At 57.2% G+C, this 17,421-nt stretch overlaps 1 long non-coding RNA gene across 1 annotated transcript; it reads left to right on the top strand.

The window, feature by feature from the left end:
- Window positions 1-6,337: 6,337 nt before the first annotated feature.
- LOC150040345 (uncharacterized) lies at window positions 6,338-16,991 on the top strand. The gene is made up of 3 exons (XR_016534025.1): window positions 6,338-6,424; window positions 6,521-6,564; window positions 16,916-16,991. It is a non-coding gene; the product is annotated as an uncharacterized LOC150040345 (long non-coding RNA).
- Window positions 16,992-17,421: the final 430 nt, after the last annotated feature.

The raw sequence follows: 17,421 nt of genomic DNA, 5'->3' as shown, positions 1-17,421 counted from the left end.
GGTGAGAGCCTGCCCCCCCCCAGCTCCTCACCTGGACCCTCCCCAACCCTCCAGGGCTGAGAGGACCCGCGGCCACAGGCTGCCCCAGTGGCACTCTGCACATCCGCATCCCCTACCATGAGAGGCTCTGTTACAAGGCAACCAAAGCAATGGCTTCACCCCTCTCTTTCCAACCCCTCCCTTTCAGGAAACAGAGTCCCCACTGCATCCATCAGGTGCAGGCATGCACTGGTTTTAGGGCCAGGTCCTCTCCTCCAGGGGGAGTCTCTCTCCATCTTCACCCGAGTCTTTCCTTTGCAAGTGGTTCCTCTAGGGGGTGGCAGTGCAGGCTTGGATTTGCTTATACCCCTCACTAGTTCTGGGGCCAACCCTCCCAAAACGAAGAAACCAAAACCTGTGCAGGAGGACAGGAGGACCCCCCATCCCCATAGTCTTGGAGGGAACCCATGGGTTCCCAGGCCCACAAGTGTATACTTGGGCTGTCTTCTACTTTGCTCTCTCTTAGAGAATAATACATAAGTGTGTGTTATGGCGCAGGGTCGGGGGGAGGGGAGGGGGAGGAAAGCTGCTGGCATGAACCCCTCCACCTGCCTTTGCTGCTCATCCTCATCAACCTGGGAATTCAGTGCTGATCAAGACCTGGAAGAAAACTAAGCTGGCGGCCAGCGGGGGGGGGGGGGGGGAGGCCAGGGCCAGGGACCAGGGAGGGGCGGAGGTCCAGGAGGGGCCAGGGGGCCAGGGAGGGCTTTCTGGGTCTTCTAAACCATAGTGACTCCAGAGAAGGATGGGGCCAGCATCCAAGAGCCAAGGACCCCAAGACAGGCTGTGTGCGTGCGTGTGCGCGTGCGTGCGTGCATGTACTGGCACCCAGGAAGGACCACCACAGATATGCTCCTAAGCTCAGGTACGCTTGGCCATTCATGTCACTAACCATGAGCACCTCAATACTAGCAAGGCTGAGGCAGGCCAGGCCAATCATACACTGCAAAATAGAGCGAATCACACACTCGTCAGAGGGCGGGAGCCTGCAATGGTGGTGAATGGTGGGTGACAGCGGGCTGAGGCCAGTGGTGGCAGTCGGATAGTGGAGATGACGGGGAGGATGGGGGGGGAACAAATAGATATAAAAGTCTAAAAAATGTTTTTAAAAACATGTCTCCCCTCGGACACCCCGGACTAAACAGTCAGATTCTTGCATTATAAGACTTACCATAAAGTCACACCCTAAAACAATCGACTGGCAAAGCCAGATGCTGGCGGCTCACACCTGCCATCCCAGCTACTCAGGAAACTGAGAGCTGAGGATAAAGGTTTGAAGCCAGCCCAGGCAGGGAAGTCCAGGAGACTCTTATCTCCAATGAACCACCGGGGGGGGGGGGGGGGGGGGAATGGTACTTTGGCTTGAAGTGGTAGAGCGCCAGCCCCTTGTGAGAAAAGCTCAGGGACAATGCCCGGGGTTCTTCAGTCCAAGCTCCAGCACCAGCAGCAAACCAAAAATCATCCACTTGCAAAATGATGATTTTTAGTGAGGTTGGAAGGCTATGTGGGGCTCAATCCCAAGGAGTTGTAGATCTGATAAATACAGGATAAAAGGCAGATGGCAGCCTTCAAAATGGGGCCCAGGGGGACACCAGTGCCTGGAGGGAAGAGAGCAAATATTCTGCCATCACACTGAAGAGGGACTGTGAGGCCTGTGAGACAGAAGACCAGAGGCTCGATCTGCCCTACCAAGGCTCTCTTCCAGCACACTCAAACTTGGGGTGAGGCATGCTGAAAGGACACAGTGCCCTGCGGGCCAAGCCCCAAGGACCACCTTAAGACTGTTCCAAAGAGTGGACAAATGCAGCCGTGATGCCCACTGAACACCTACACAGCTTGTAGGTGAGGCAGGAGGGCAAAGCAGGGAAAGAGCAGGGGAAAGGACCACACTGAAAAACAAGACTCTTCCACGTGTCTGCCTCAATATCATCAGCAATGGCTTTCACCCTGGCCTTGGTGCTCCCATCCCATGCCATAGGGATATCACCATCACCCCCAAGAAAAAGAAGGGACACAAGCACTCCCCAAGGTTCTTTCAACGCTCATATTTACATCGATGCAATTGGGGTCTCCACAGAGGATGCCAAGAAATCAGATGAAAGCAGGATTTGAGTCAGTACCCTTTTGGTAATCCATGGTCAATCAAATTCCTGGAGTCTGGGATGCAAGAATTGCAGTTGGAAGCCAGCCAGCCCGGTCTGGAAAGTCAGTGAGACGCTCATCTCCAATTAACTACCCCCCAAAAATTATTTTTTAAATCTGGAAGCTGCAGCTCAAGTGGTAGAGTGCCATCCTTGAGCACAAAAATCTCAGGACAGCACTCAGGCCCTGAGTTCAAACCCCAGGATTAACACCAAAAGAACAGGAAAATGTCCATTGGATTAGTTATATTTATTATAATCAGCAAATGTTCTTGCTATCTATACCAGAGATGCAATCAAGGAAATAGGTGAAGGACTCAAAGTTGCCCGCTGCCTGGCCTGGGAGCACAGGTTACGTGAGACATGATGCTAGCAGAACAGGACGGGTGTGTGTGCAATGGCTGGGGTGCAGTGCTGGGCAGAGCCATCACCAAGGCATCATAAGGCCTGACCATCCTGGCCAATGAATTGTCCAAAATGTCAGGGGTGGATGACACCGCCCCGTGCCTTAGGGAGCAGTGGGGTTTTTTTTGGGGGGGGGTGGCAGAATGGAGTTAGGGCACCTGCCCTGCCCTCACTTATGATTGGCTGTGGAGTACTACATGGTCTTGACTAAGCCATCACCCCCAGCCCATGCCAGTGGCATCTCCCTCCTGGAGACCTCTGAGTACTGAATCAGAGACTCCTTGCAAAATCTGAAGAAAATAACACACACACACACATACACACACACACACAGAGCAAATACACACAGCAAAGACACACACACATACACACACATACACCCACACACAGCAAATACACACACATACACACACACACAGCAAATACACACACATACACATACACACACAGCAAATACACACAGCAAATAAACACACATACACACACACACATATACCCACACACAGCAAATACACACACACACACACACACACACACACACACAGCAAATAGCCCGCCTGGGTGCCTGCCTAGCCCTAGGAGAGGGGCAGAGCCTCCTTCTGTGCAGAAGTAAAAGGTCATGTACCTATTGGTTTCCTGACACAGGAGGGCTGTGTGCTTCCAACGATGAATCTGTGCAGGACATTCTGTATCAACCCTCTCCCCTTCTCCTCCCTGTTTGTTTTGTTTTGTTTTGTTGTTTTTTTGACCCTGTCCTAGCGCTTGAACTCTGGGCCTGGGCACTGTTCCTGAACTTTTCTGCTCAAAGTTAGTGCTCTTCTACTTTGAGCCACTTCTGGTTTTCTGGGGGTTCACTGGAGATAAGTCTCAAGGATTTTCCTTCCCGGGCTGGTTTTGATCCTCAGATCTCAGACCCCTGAGTTAGCTAGGAGAACAGGAGTGAGCCGCTGTTCTTTCGTTTTAATGGTGGTATAGATGCTGTGGGGTTGGTGGCATTTCCTAGGCAGGTGCTCCACTACTAGAGCCACACGTGCCCAGCCCTTTTTGCTTTTTTTCTACTTTTTCCAGTTATGCCCAAGCAGACCCAAGCCACCATCCTCCTGAGCAGCTGGACTTACAGGCATGTTGCACCATGCCAAGCTAAATGCTTTTAATGGTTTTGAGGTTTTGTGTGTGTGTGTGTGTGTTTGTATGTGTGCAATGTTTTCCTTCTACATTGGTTGTAAATTTCTTTTCCATCCGCTGGTTGTGGAAAGAGGCACTGGGGACAGAGGCCACCCTGCTCTACCCAGGCGGATGCCTCGGCCCCAGTAGACCCGTGGGGAGTCTACCACAGGCATGGCCTCGGAGTCACTACCGTCCAGCCCCCAGAGGGGGCACAGAGCCCAGGAAAAGGCCTTTTACCACCAGCAAGCCGGCATGGAGGCACGGGTGGGAGAGCTCAGGACAAAAAGAAAAAATCACACTGGAATGGACAAGGCTGGGAAAAGAACTCAGAGCATAGGCAAACACACAGATGGGGTGTGTCTTACCAATTAAAAGACACAGGCACCTATCATCCTAGCGACTCAGGAGGCTGAGATCTGAGGATCGCAGTTCAAACCCAGTCCAAGCAGGAAGGTCTGTGAGACTCTCACCATTCCAAGGAAACACCAGAAAACCAGAAGTGGCACTGTGGCTCAAGTGGTAGCGCACTCCCATTGAGCTGAAAAGCTCAGAGACAGTGCCAGGCCCAGAGTTCAAGCCGCATGACTGACAAAAGATAAACACAAAAATAGAAGACGCAGGCAAACAACTGGATTAAAAATCAAGGACTGAACAATGCTGCAGAGAAGCCCCTGTCCCTTCCCCAGCCAAGACGGGCTCAAGAAAGGGTGAGAAGCAGGCACGGGCACCAGATGGCAGGAGGAAAGCACTGCAGGATGAAGGCCACAGAGGGGACACCCCACCACAGCAGGGCGCACGTGGAGCTTTTTCAAAGGACATCACATCTTAGGCCAGAAGGCAAGTCTGTTCTTTCTGGTGATGGTGGGAGGTAGTATCGAGCTTTTGATGTCAGGACTCTGAGCTTGCTAGGCAGACAATTAACTACTCCCCTTGAGAGCCATTGCTGCAGCCCTTTTGGCTGTAGGCATTTCTGAGATGAGGTCTCTCTAGTTTCCCAAGCCTGTCTCTACTACAACCCTCCTACACATGCTTCTTTCCCATAGCTGGGATGACAGGGATGCTACAGGGCCCAGCCTTTTCTGTTGAGATGGGGTCCCACGAACTTTTTGTGGTGGTTGATAGGCCTGGGCTGTCCTGGCCGGAATTACAGCCACTCCCATGTATCCTGCTGCTGGCTGAGACCAGCTCTTGCAAACTTTGTGCCCTGGCTGGTGTGACCCCGGGGATGAAAACCTATGAAAAAATAAAACAGCGTTCTGATGGACAAACTTGAGGCCGTCTTCGAATAATTCTGGGTAGTATGACATTGAAAATAAGCTTGTCAATTCCTGGGGAAGGGAGAGGAGACCGGGCAGAGGCAGGCGGGCAGGCGGGCCGGCCGCCGGCCTGGGCTCTGGGCTGGCCCCAGGGACACTGGACTCCCCGTGGTGGATGCAGGCCTTCTCAAGGGACACCGGGCCCCGCGGGCTCGCGCCCCGCCGCCCCGCGCGGGCCTCCCGGGCCTTCCTCCCCGCGCTGCCGCGCGGATCCCGCCCCGCGCTCGCGTCCGCGGGGCCCGGGCGCCGCGCAGAGGCCCGGGACGGCGCGCGGGCCGCGAGGTCTCCATCCGAGCTCGGCCACCATCCCTGTCACCGCTGGGTGGAGAAGCAGGGCCTGGTCCCGCCCTCCGGCTAGAACGCCTCCCCCCGAGGGCGCGGCCTCCTCCCCGCCTCCTCCCTCTCCCTTCCCTCTCCTGCCTCTTTTCCCTCCCGCCCCTTCCCTCTCCCCTCCCTCCCCGCCCTCGTGCCTCCTCCTCCCCCCATTCCCTCCCTCCACCCATCCTTTTCCCTTTCTCCCTCCCCCTCCCCCTTTCCTCTTCTCCTTATCCTCCCCTCCTCCACCTTTCCCCCCTCATCCCCACGCCCTCCGGGTCCTTCCTCATTCCTCCCCCTTCTTCCCTCCGCCCCTCCTTCCTCCTCCCTACCCTCTGCCTCCCTCTCCTCTTCCCTCCCTCCCTCCCTGCGCCTTCCCTCCCCCCCCCCCCCCCGCACTCCTCCTGTTTCCCGCTCCCTCTTCCTCCCTCCCGGAGCAGCCAGAGCCCTGCCCAGGCCTGGCCCTGGGGAGAGAGGGCTTCCCTCTTGGACTGCAGAATCCCAGGCAGCACCACCATCCTCCCCCCTCCCCTCCCCCTCGCGCACTTCCCACGGGCTTCGTGATTTCTCAGGCCGAGAACCCGAGCCTGGAAGGTCAAGATGGCTACCTTAATAACGTAAATCTTAAATTTTGCTACCTTGCACTCACCCCAGTGTTCATGAGAGATGAAATCTGGGCGCCGGTGGGTCCCGCCCGTCCTCCCTGCTGCTCCAGAGGCGGAGATCCGAGGATGGCCGTGACGTCGGCACCAGGCCCCGCCCCCCGCGAGCCTCCGCCCCGCCCCCCTCGCGCCTGGCCCCGCCCCCCGCCCCGGCCCCGCCCCGCCCCTACTCTGGCCAGGCCCCGCCCCCTCACGGCTGGCCCCGCCCCAAGCCCCGGCCCCGCCCCGCCCCTATTCTGGCCAGGCCCCGCCCCGCGCCCCGGCCCCGCCCCGGCCCGCCCCGCCCCCGCACGGCCGCCTCACCGGGAACCGAGCCGGAGCCTCCGGAGCCGTGCGAAGGACAGACCGAAGCCGGGCGCCATGGCCACGGTCCCCGCGGGTAAGGCGGGGCGCGCGGGGCGTTGGGGGAACGGCGGGGCCCCCTCGGGCCCCTCGGCCCACGCCGCTCACCCGCGCCGCCCCGCTCGTCCCCCAGAGGCCGAGACCCGCCAGCGGCTGCTGCGCACCGTGAAGAAGGAGGTGGGTGCCGGGGCGGCGCGGCGGGGTCTGGCCGGGGCGGCGGGGTCGGGGCCGGGGCGGCGGGGTCGGGGTCGGGGCCGGGGCGGCGCGGCGGGGTCGGGGCCGGGGCGGCGGGGTCGGGGCCGGGGCGGCGCGGCGGGGTCGGGGCCGGGGCGGCGCGGCGGGGTCGGGCCGGGGCGGCGGGGTCGGGCCGGGCGGCCTTGCGGGCCCCCGCGGGGGCGGGGCGAGCCCCGGATGCGTGCGCCGGCGCGTCTAGACCGCGGTGCGGTCCTGTCTGCGCGCCCGGCGGTCACGCGGGAGGCACGCGTGGGGACCCCCTGCGGGGCCCGGCCGCCACCCGGCCCGCTTTGCCCTCAGCTCCCAACGTGGAATGGCGTCGTCCCCGTGGCGGCCTGGCCCCAGCCGGTCTCCCCGCGCCGTCCCTGGCGAGGCCCCGCGGCTGCCGGGCGCGGCGGGCACGGAGCAGGGGGCGAGGGGGTGTGCCTCGTGTGCGGCACGTCCCGTTTTGTGCAAAGCAGCAGCTCCACGTCCCGCTGCTTCTGATAAGAGAACAAACAAGACGCGGGGGGGGGGGGGCGTCCCTCCGAAAGGTCTGGAAGTTTCAGCCCGGCCTTGACCTTGCGGGGACTTCTCTGAGGAGTCCATAGAACCCCCGCCTTGTGTGACTTAGGTGAGGTTGGACCCCTGCCACGGTTTTGCTCGTTTGCAGCCGGAGGTAACAGGCGCCCCTGGGATCCGTGCTGGAGCTCCCGTGGCTCCCCTTTGAGGATGTGGTTGGTTGGTTCATTTGAAAGGGCAGGTGCGGGTGGAAGGAGTCTGCAGAGACCTGGGAGAGGGCCAACTGCTGCCCTGGTCCCAGGGCTGCTACCAGCTCCCCCAAACACGCACATCCCTCCCAGTGTCTGCCCTGCCAGGCTTAGTTACGGAGCAGGCAGAGAAGGGGCTGGCTGTGCTGACCTGCTGACCAAAAGTCCAGGCCTGCGGCCTCCCCGCTGGGGTGGGAGGGGTAAGCTGTGGGGTTTGCCTTGAGCAATTCCACCAGTCTGGTGGCCCAAGCCAGCTCAGAGGTGCCCCATCACTCTGCTTGGTGGGGAGGGGCGGCTGGGGGAACCTGTGGAAACTGGATCCGAGATTAGAAGACAAGATTCAGAAAGAGGCCAGTGGTGGCAAATTTATTGAGGAAGGGGTGTGAATGCCTGAGAGCCCCCCAGACAAGGAGAGGCAGAGGAGGGTCTGGGGAACCCCAGAGCAAGTCTCTGTCCTGATCCCATATGACACACAGGCTCATTCTACACAAGTGTGGATGATGTCGGGTCCAGTGTGCAGATAGCAATGTTGGGGCTCAGAGAGAAGTGGTACTAAGATGGCACGTCAACCATCTTTAAACTCCCTATTGGGCTTTCCCTCTCTCCTTGGAAAGGTGCACCTCTGCCATTGGGGTAAAGGATACCCTTTTAGGCCATCCTTCAGCCCCATCCTCCAGCCCCTTCCCCGGGCCCAGAGGAGCCCTGGGCCTCCCAAGACCCTCACAGCCTTCATTCAGAGGGCAGCGCTGATGGGTTGACCACTGAATCACCTGGTGTCCAGCTCCTTCCAGACGGTCCTCAGGACCCAGCATCCTACTGGAGAGCTAGGAGGGAGCTGTGGGCTCAACCAGAGCTGGGGTCTGGCCTGGAGGCACCCATTGGTGGCGAAGGACTGACACAGAGACAGACTGAGGGAGGAGGCAGAGCCCCACAGAGCCTGGGCCAGTGGGGAAGGTAGTTATGAGGGGAGGGGTGCATGGGAGGTCTGCAGGGAGCATCAGCACCCCAAGAATGCAGACAGGGCTGGATGTGTGTACAACTCAGTGGTGGCCTGCTTGCCTCTCATTCCCCTGGGCCCCATCTCCACTGCAAAGCAGTGTATAATTAGATATACATACCACATATTATATGCAATATTACATACAATGTATAAAACCAAACAGGGAGACGTGCAAGCATGCAGGACCCACGAAGGCTTCCCAAGGATTTGAAGATTTGGGGGCTGGGACAGCAACCCAGTCGGCTGTGTGTGTCAAAGGCTCTGCAATGGGGGAAGGGGCACATATCCATCTTTTTAAAAGTGTTATTACTATCTTATTTTTTTTTACTTCATCTCCATTGGTAGTGTGTAGGGTTTTGTGATGATGGTTCTGTTCATGCCCACGCACGCTTGGAACAAATTCACCCCCTCCGCCATTGCTGGCCCTCTTCCCCGTCCTCCTCCTGGCTTTTCAGATAGCTTTCTTCCCTTGCACGTGAAGCATCTGTAAAGGGACATCGTTTCCCCTCCCTACTAGATGGACCCTCTGCTCAGGCTCAGGCTCTGAGCCTGCTGCCAACATCAGTGTCTTCGCCGTGGTCATTTTAAGTGTGCCCTCCCCCTAGTGAGTGAAAACATGCACACAGGGTGTTTGTACCCTGCTCATCTCACTCAACCTGGGGACCTGCTGTTCCACCCCCTGACCTGCTAATGACATGATTTTGTGTTTTTCTCCTAGCTGAGTGGTATTCCACAAGAAATTCATAGTCCACACGCTATTCATTCCTGAACAGAGCCATGGTGAAGTTGGAGGCGCTTAGGCTTTCGTGGGAACTACCCCACACTCCTCTGGGTCTGTCCAGAGTGGTTGGCACGGGTCCCACGGCGATAATGTTTTTGGGGATCATGTTTGGTCCTGGGGAGAGGGGGCTCCACACTGACTTCCACAGTGGCCCCCTCCAGGGCACTGGAGAGGGGAGAGCCTGCTGGAACCACAGGGCCCCAGGGGAGGCGCTGGCAGCAGCAGTGGAGAAGAGAGCAGGGTGGCTGGCGCTGTGCAGTGGGCTAGGGTCAGAGGCCATGGCCTTGGAGGTGGACCAACCCCTCCTCTGCCTCCACAACGCCTGGGTCAGCCATTGCCTGGGCAGTGCTGGTGTGTCCATTATCTGGACAGGAAATGCCAGCTTTGCCCAAGCCTCTCCAGGGCCGGGGTGTTGTGGTTAGTGATGGTGGTTGTTTTCTGGTCCCTGTGGACCAGCAAAGGAAAGTAGGGGACAGGGTGGCCGGCCCCCTAAGTGGCCTCTGCCCAGCCCCACTGGCCACCTCTTCCTTGTGATTTGGTTCTCTGGGTGGCGGGAGGGCACCAGACCAGCTTGCCGTTGCTATGGCAATGGCCATGAAAGGAGCCAGCCACACACTGTGCCTGCCTCGATAAATGGGAGCCAAGAGACTAACTGCCTTGCTTCCCTGCCTCCCACATATGGGGCCTGGAGGCCCCTGTAATTGACGGGGAGGAAGGGGGGAGGGTGGGCAGATGGGACCTGGAAGAGGCCTGGAGAAGGCTAGTCTGCAGTGATGTCATCATGGAAGCCACAGTTAGTGAGCCGGAGCTGGCTGGCAGAGAGGGCGGCATTGTGATCCCCTTGTGGCAGCTGCTGACCTCCAGGCGAGGGATGGAAACCCGTAAGTGTTTCCATGGCAACTCGGGTCCTACTGTAGCCAGGCCTCTTTTTTTCCTTGTGTGTTTTATTTGGGGGGGGGGTTATTTTGTTCTTGGCACACATCATAGCCTGGACTTCCCACATGCTGGGATTACAGGTACAGGACCGTTATACCTGGCCCACCTCAGTATCATCATAAAGGACGAGGGACGTGTTAACCGGGGTGTAGGTAACATACAGGCCACCCTACTAAACCTGAGTTTCAGATAAATACAGAGAAGTGTTTGGCTGGACTGGAAGCCCAGCCTAGGGGATGTTTTCCCTCTGCCCACATTTGGGATATTGCAGCTGGGTTTGCTCCCTTGCGCCCCAGGAAGAGGCCTGGGGTGCTGTCCAGGGTCCTGAAGTGCATATGCATATCTGCATAATACGACATCTTGGGGCCAGGACGGAAGCTGAAATGGGACTCCCCAGACATGTGTCTTCAGTGGGCCTGCCTTTGGGGGCCAGGCTAGGGGCATGCCACTGCAGCATCATGTTGGCACTCAGAACTTCCACTTTCAGATTTTCTCCTAAAGCGGAAACCAACGGGAGTTGGCTATTGCGATGCTTTTGCCAGGGCCCTGGAAAGGTAGCTTGCAGATCTCGAGAGCTAGTGCTGGGCTGAGACTGGGATAGGCCCTGGGTCCATGTATGAGCAGCAAGGCGGGCAGGCAGGCCTGGCTCTCTGGCTTCCGCCTGCTGCTCCCCACAGCAGCCCCAGATGGTCTTGTCAGCTAGGGACAGAGACTTCTGTGCCTGGAGGTTGATGGTCCCCCCTCCAGCTGATGGGATGAGATGAGATGTGAGGAGGCCGGATCTGACTGGATGTGGTGGCTCACACCTGTCATCCTAGCTACACAGGAGGCTGAGGTCTGAGGATCATGACTGGAACCAACCAGAGCAGGAAAGTCCAATTAAACACCCCCCCCCCAAAGAAAATGGAAGCCAGACATGGAGCTGTGGGTCAAGTGCTAGAGCACTAGCCTTAAGCCTGAAGTTCAGGGACAGTGCCCAGGCCTAGAGTTTAAACCCCAGGACTATCATAAAAAAATAATTGGGGGCTGAGGGGCCAGAAGTGTGGCCTAGTGGTTGAGTGCTTGCCCAGCATGCACAAAGACCCAGGTTCAATCCCTCAGTACCACATATATAGAAAAAGCCAGAAGTGGTGCTGTGGCTCAAGTGGTAGAGCTCTAGCTTTGAGGAAGCCCAAGGACAGTGCTCAGGCCTTGAGTTCAAACCCCAGGACTGGAAAAAAATGGGGGCTGAATCTTAGTTCCAGCTCTGCCCCTGGCACTTTGTGGGCCTTCTGGCAGGCCCCTGCTCTGAACCTTCCCTTCTTGTTTCCTAAACAGACGAGGCTGGACAGCTCTATTTCACGAGGACCACTGCCCAAACTCAGCTGGCGCCACTTTCTCCAATTAAACTTGGAGCTGGGCCAGGCAGAGCCCGATCATCATCCTAGCTGCCAGAGAGGCAGCAGTTAGGAGATTTGTAGATGGAGGCTGTCAGAGTTAGCTCAAGACGCTGTCTGAAAATCAAAGAGCAAAAGGGCTGGAGACGTGACACAAATGACAGAGGTTCTACTTTAACAATCAGAAAGTCCAGAGCTCAAACCCTGGTACTGCTGAAAAATAAATAATTACAGGGGGTAGGAAAGACTCAAAGACTCAGTAATTTTGTGTTTGGTGGGGAGCCAGTACTGGGGCTTGAACTCAGGACCTGGGCACTGTCTTTGGGCTTTCCTCGGGGATAGCACTCTACCACTTGATCCACAGCACCACTTCCGGCATTTTTTCCCTGTGGATGTGGTACCAAGGAATTGAACCCAGGGCTGCATGCATGCTAGGCAGGCATGAAGGGGGAGGGTGGGGCCAGCGTGGGAAGATGGGCTGTAGGGAGGAAAGCCAGGATGGCCTCCTGACTCTGTCCCCACTCGGGCTCCAGGGGAGGGCAGAGCAGGGTGAGAACCTCATTTCAGGCACTGTGCTCTCAGGCCATGCTCAGAGCCAAGCACCCCTATTGTCTGGACAGGGAGCCAAGGACTACTGTAGCCCCTGACCACCCTTCCTCATCAGGGCAGGCTGGCAAGAGCACACACACAGCCAGCCATAAACCATTAACTTGGGAGGGCGGGAAAGGCGTGGGAAGGATTTCCTAACACCCTGCATTATTGCCGTCCGTCTCCCGACTTTGCTTTCCCTGTCGTGCACCTGCCTGTCATCCATGCCAGCGTTTGCTGACCTCCTGCTCCACCAGGCCCCAGGAGACGCAGACAGGCACAAGTGCTAGGGAGGAGGCACCAACAAGAAAGGGTGAAGAGGCACAACCAGCTCCAAACTAGAGGAGAAGGTACAGGAGGAAGGAGAAGGCGGCATTCATGGTGGACTTCTTACAGAAAGTGTCCTTCCTTGACCCTGCCATAGCTTCTTGATGTTTCCTGCAGGGCTGGGAATGGTTGAGCAGAGGTATTGAGACAGGAAGCGGCCGGCAGCATCTGGGAAAGCAAGCAGGCAGGGATGAGGAGGATTCAGCTGAGGGAGAGGTTGTCCTCTGTGACCTGTGGTCACAGATGTCCCCCTGTGGAGGTAATAGGGAGGGCTTTGATCTGAGAAGCCCCCCTCCACCTCAGGCTCCCTGCTGGTCACTCTGGGGGTGGGGGAAGAGCAATTTAGAAGGCTGCTCTTAAATCAGGGCAGGGCAGGGCTCACACCTGTCCTCCTTCCTCCAGGATCCTGGGTCACTGCCAGCCAGGACGAAGAAGTCACAGGGGCTCCCTCTCCAGGGAACCAGCAAAATCCAGCCTGGCAGGGTGCCAGTGGCTCATGCCTGTAATCCCAGCTACTCAGGAGGCTGAGCTCTGAGGATCATAGTTTGGCACCAGCCTGGGCAGAAAAGTCCCTGTGACATTCCAATGAACTACCCAAAATCCAGAGGGGGCACTATGGCTGCTGTGGTAGAGCACTAGCCTTGAACACAGGAGGCTCAGGGACAGTGCCTGGGACCTGAGTTCAAGCCCCACGATCGCCAAAAAGAAAAACAATTCACGTTGGAGGCATGGCTCCAGTGGTCGGATACCAGCCAGGAGCAAGAAAGCTTTCTGAGTCTGCTGTCAGCATCTATCTGTTATCAGCCACCTAGGATTGGCTGGTGACACAGAGGAGGGCTGGGTGGCAGTGTCTTTCACTATCACCCCCTGCCAGGCCCTAGCAACAGCTGGTCCCTAGCAACAGTGGGTCCCTAGCAACGGCCAGTCCCTAACAACCATGAGTCTCTCCTGTCTGTAGCTTCGCCTTGGCAGAGCCAGGTGGAGTTGATTCTGCAGGGTGGAGGCATTGTAAGGAAGTAGGATGGTTCTGTTTCTGGGCACCATTCTCCTGGAGACCTTCCTCGGGACATGGTCAGGGCATGGTCAGGTGTACTGGGGGGACCCAGGGTAGAGGTGGGCTTTAGGGGTTGCTGGACCCGGGCCCCAGGAGCAGACACTCAGAGGGCCGAGGGAGCAGGGGCATCTGCCACCTGGTGCTGGGAACCAGCCAGGCTCTGCCTCTGGCTCCTGTTCAGGATGGTTCTTTTTCTTTTTGTTGGTCATGGGGCTTGAACTAAAGGCCTGGGCGCTGTCCCCGAATTCTTCAGCTCAAGGCTAGCATTCGACCACTTGAAGTCACCGCGCCACTTCTGTTTTTCTGGTGGTTAACTGGAGATAAGGGACTCACAGACTTTTCAACAGCGATCCTCAGCTCTCAGCCTCCTGAGTAGCTGGGATTACAGGTGTGAGCCTCGGGAATCCAGCCTCATGATGGTGATTTTCATGAAAAGGGCCTATTCCTGCGTGCTCACGTTCATGACAGGCATGAACACCCAGCTGTTGGTTAGGATGGAGGGTCCCAAACCATGACCTTTTCCATCTCTGCCTTCCAAAGTGGCTGGACTTAGAGGCTTGAGCCACTGCCTCCATAATGATTTTTAAAAAAAAGGCCCAGACATCAGAATGAAGTTGATGGTGGTCTCTCTGTGTTGAAGGGGAGCTGTTTCCAGTCCCCCCCCCACGCCCCAAGATGCCAAGCCCACATGTGCTCAGATGCCTGTTTAAAAGGCGTGGTGCTTACGCACTACTCCTCCCGAAAGCGTCCACGGTGTCACGTGCCCAGTCCCAGGAGACTGTTTCCATAGTTGTGAAGGGTTACCTAGGAAACCAGGGTGAGAAAGAAGAAAGAAAAAAAGAAAAAAGAAAACCTCCACATTTCTGCCTTTTTAAAAAAGGTTTTAGATCTGTGGCTGCTTGCCTCCAGAGGCAACTGTGAGGCGGAAATGAATGTCACCCTCTTAGCGTGGGCAAGCAGAGGACCTGGGGAGGAGTGGGCTGTGCCAGCTCCTGCCTGCTAGGCCGGAAATGGGTGTTGGTGCCCATGTGGTGGGTGTTGGCTCTGGCTCTAGGGTTTGCAAACAGCTGGCAAGGCAGGGCCATTCCTCCCCCCTCCTCCCCCCCACCGTCTGTTCCCTTCAGTGCTCTGGGGCTACCTTGTGCTCCACCCCTGCCACACGCCCAGAGCAAGTTAAACATTGAAAGGCCACCAGCTCTGCTTGTCCCTGCTCCCTGGAGCTCACGCCTCTCCCCTCCTTGAGCTCCCAGGGACTCTGTAGGAACAGCTGGGGGTGGGGAGCCTTGACTTCCCTTTTATGGAGTTGGGGGAAATGGAGGCAAGAAAATCCAGCTTGAACTGACCCCTCCTCCAGCACACCCTCCCCCACCCCCCCATCCTCCCCCAAGCACTCGGGTTATTTGCTCCTGGCTGTTGAGAGCACGTCCTGTTTACCCACCTGCAAGTTCCGTCTGGCTGGACGTGTGAGAGACGCTGGGGACAGGCTGGGTGATTGGCTGATGGTTTTGTTCCCGTGTGTGGTGAGCCCACCTCTGTGAGCCCATGTGGACCCCCTGGGTGTCAGGCTGCAAAGGGCTCCACAGGGCCAGAGGACTGTACCCCACTGTCCCCACCTCACACCAGTGGCTGTGGGTTGGGGGATGGGGAGGAGCTTCCGGTCCCCTCCCCACAAAGGCCTCTGGCATCCACCAGGCTCCTGGCTTCTCTGCCAATCTCCTACAAAAGGGGACAGGGCGCCCAAGGCCTCCACTGCCAGCTGAGTGCTGGCTCATCATTAGTCACCCCCTTGTTGTCCTGCTCTCCGCCCATCAAGTGCCAACCACACAGGAGGGACGTGGAAGGGTGACTCAGGATTCAGCAGCCACCGTGGGCCCCTGCATGGGGTGGGGGGTCTTCAAGGGCCCCTGTGGCCTAGTCTATTACGTTGACCCTTAAAAAATTATATTTCTGGGGCCAGGAGTTTGGCCTAGTGGTTAAAGTGCTTGCCTAGCATGCATGAAGACCCGGGTTCGATTCCTCGGTACCACATACATAGAAAAAAGCCAGAAGTGGTGCTGAGACTCAAGTGGTAGAGCTCTAGCCTTGAGAAAGTCCAAGGACAGTGCTCCGGCCCTGAGCTCAAACCCAGGACTGGCAAAAAAAAAAAAAATTATATTTCTTTTTTTTTTTTTGTCGTGGGGCTTGAACTCTGGGCCTGGGTGCTGTCCCTGAGCTCTTCAGCTTAAGGCTACTGCCCTACCCCTTGAGCCACAGCGCCACTTCTGGTTTTCTAGTAATTAATTGGAGATAAGAGTCTCACCTGCTTTAGTGCCTAGGCTGGCTTTGAACCTTGATCATCAGATCTCAGCCTCCTGAGTAGCTAGGATTACAGGTGCGAGCCACTGCGCCTGGGTCCCTTTTCTTTTACATTCTTCAGACTTAAACATGAGAACTTAGGGTGGGGTGGTTCACACCTGAAATCACAGCTACTCAGGATACTGACGTCTGAGGACCAAGGTTTGAAGCCTGCCTAGGCAAGAAAACCCCATGGGACTCTTTATCTCCAAATAACTAACAAAAAAGCTGGAAGTAGAGCTGTAGCTCAAGTCCTAGAGCACCAGCTTTGATCTTAAGAGAAAAAAAAAAGCCAAGCAAGAGTTAAAATCCCCGAGTTCAAGCCCCAGTACTGGTACATAAAAACAAAAGCAAAGGAGACTGTGGGCTGAGGCTTGGCAATTCAGTCTATAGCACCGATTTTGCCAGTTTCGGCAGATAAAAACTACAAAGGCATCTTCTGCATGTGAGGCAGTCAGCTGATGGTTCCCTCCCGTTCTGGAAATGTACTTTAAAAAACCATTTCCTTCACTCTATGCATTGGATGTGCCCAGCCACCTTCTGGCAGACCCTGTGGGCCTGCCCCAAACTCTGAAACCCGTCATGCCACCTTCCTGGGCCTGGCCTTGGGCAAGCTAGAGCCAGGGAGAAGCTAGGGACAACCACGGTGGGCTAATTGGGGGTAAAAAAAAATCTCTGAGACATTCCTACCTGGTTTTGAACTGTGATCTTCAGATCTCGGCCTCCTAAGTAGATGACAGGAATGACTATGTTTTAGGTACTGGCACTGTCACCTTAGAGAAGTAAAGCCCTGCCTCTTGTCAGCAGTCGCCCCGTTGGGTTTGGACTCTGCCTTGTCCTGGTGGCCCTGCCTCCCAGCATGCAGTTAGGCTGGTACTGGCTGACTCTGTGTTCCCTCCGGGTGGGGAGGGCAAGGAGGCGGAGATGTGGCCCCAGGATGCACATTCTGAGAAGGGGTGCCTACAGAAGGTACCAGCGCAGAGGGTAGGATCCTCCCGTGGGTGGGGGGCTGCCTGGCCACTGTGATCTGGAAGATGCTAGATAGCCCCAGAAGAAAGACCCAGAGAAACAAGGAAACCTGCCAGCAGCCCGTGACTCCATGCACCCGGGGTCCCCTGGGGTCACACCCCGTCACACCTGTGCCCACAGGTGAAGCAGATCATGGAGGAGGCGGTCACCCGCAAGTTCGTGCATCAGGACAGCAGCCACATCTCCTCCTTCTGCGGTGAGTCCTGCCCCAGCAGGGCCCCCTCCCTGCGCACCCCTGCCCGGCCCATGGTGCCAGGGGCCAGGTGGGGCAGCACACCTGGGTGGTGGGGACCTGGAAGCCACAGGAGCCCGCAAGGCCCTGGCGGACGTGACTCCCCAGCCAGGAGTGACCAGCTGCCGCCTGTGCCTGCCGGGGGCCAGCCAGGCCCGACTCACGCTGTCCATGGTGGAGCACTGTCTTGTTTAGCCATGGGGGTGGCTGGTGAGGATAACCACACACACACACACACACACACTCCCCAGTGCCCTGGGCTTCCAGCAGAGGCTGAGCAAGGCCAGAGCTGGGCTACCTGTGGCCTCCTCCCTTAGGAGAGCAGGGAGTCACGTGTGGGGCCCACACAGGCTGAGTGTACTCCATGACACGAGATCTAGCACCTCAGCTCACC

Source organism: Megascapheus bottae, chromosome Y (assembly GCF_031878675.1).
Source record: "Megascapheus bottae isolate mThoBot1 chromosome Y, mThoBot2.hap1, whole genome shotgun sequence".
Lineage (NCBI taxonomy): Eukaryota > Metazoa > Chordata > Mammalia > Rodentia > Geomyidae > Megascapheus > Megascapheus bottae.
Note: the sequence above shows the minus strand (reverse complement) of the source record. Positions and strands in the feature narration are given on the sequence as shown.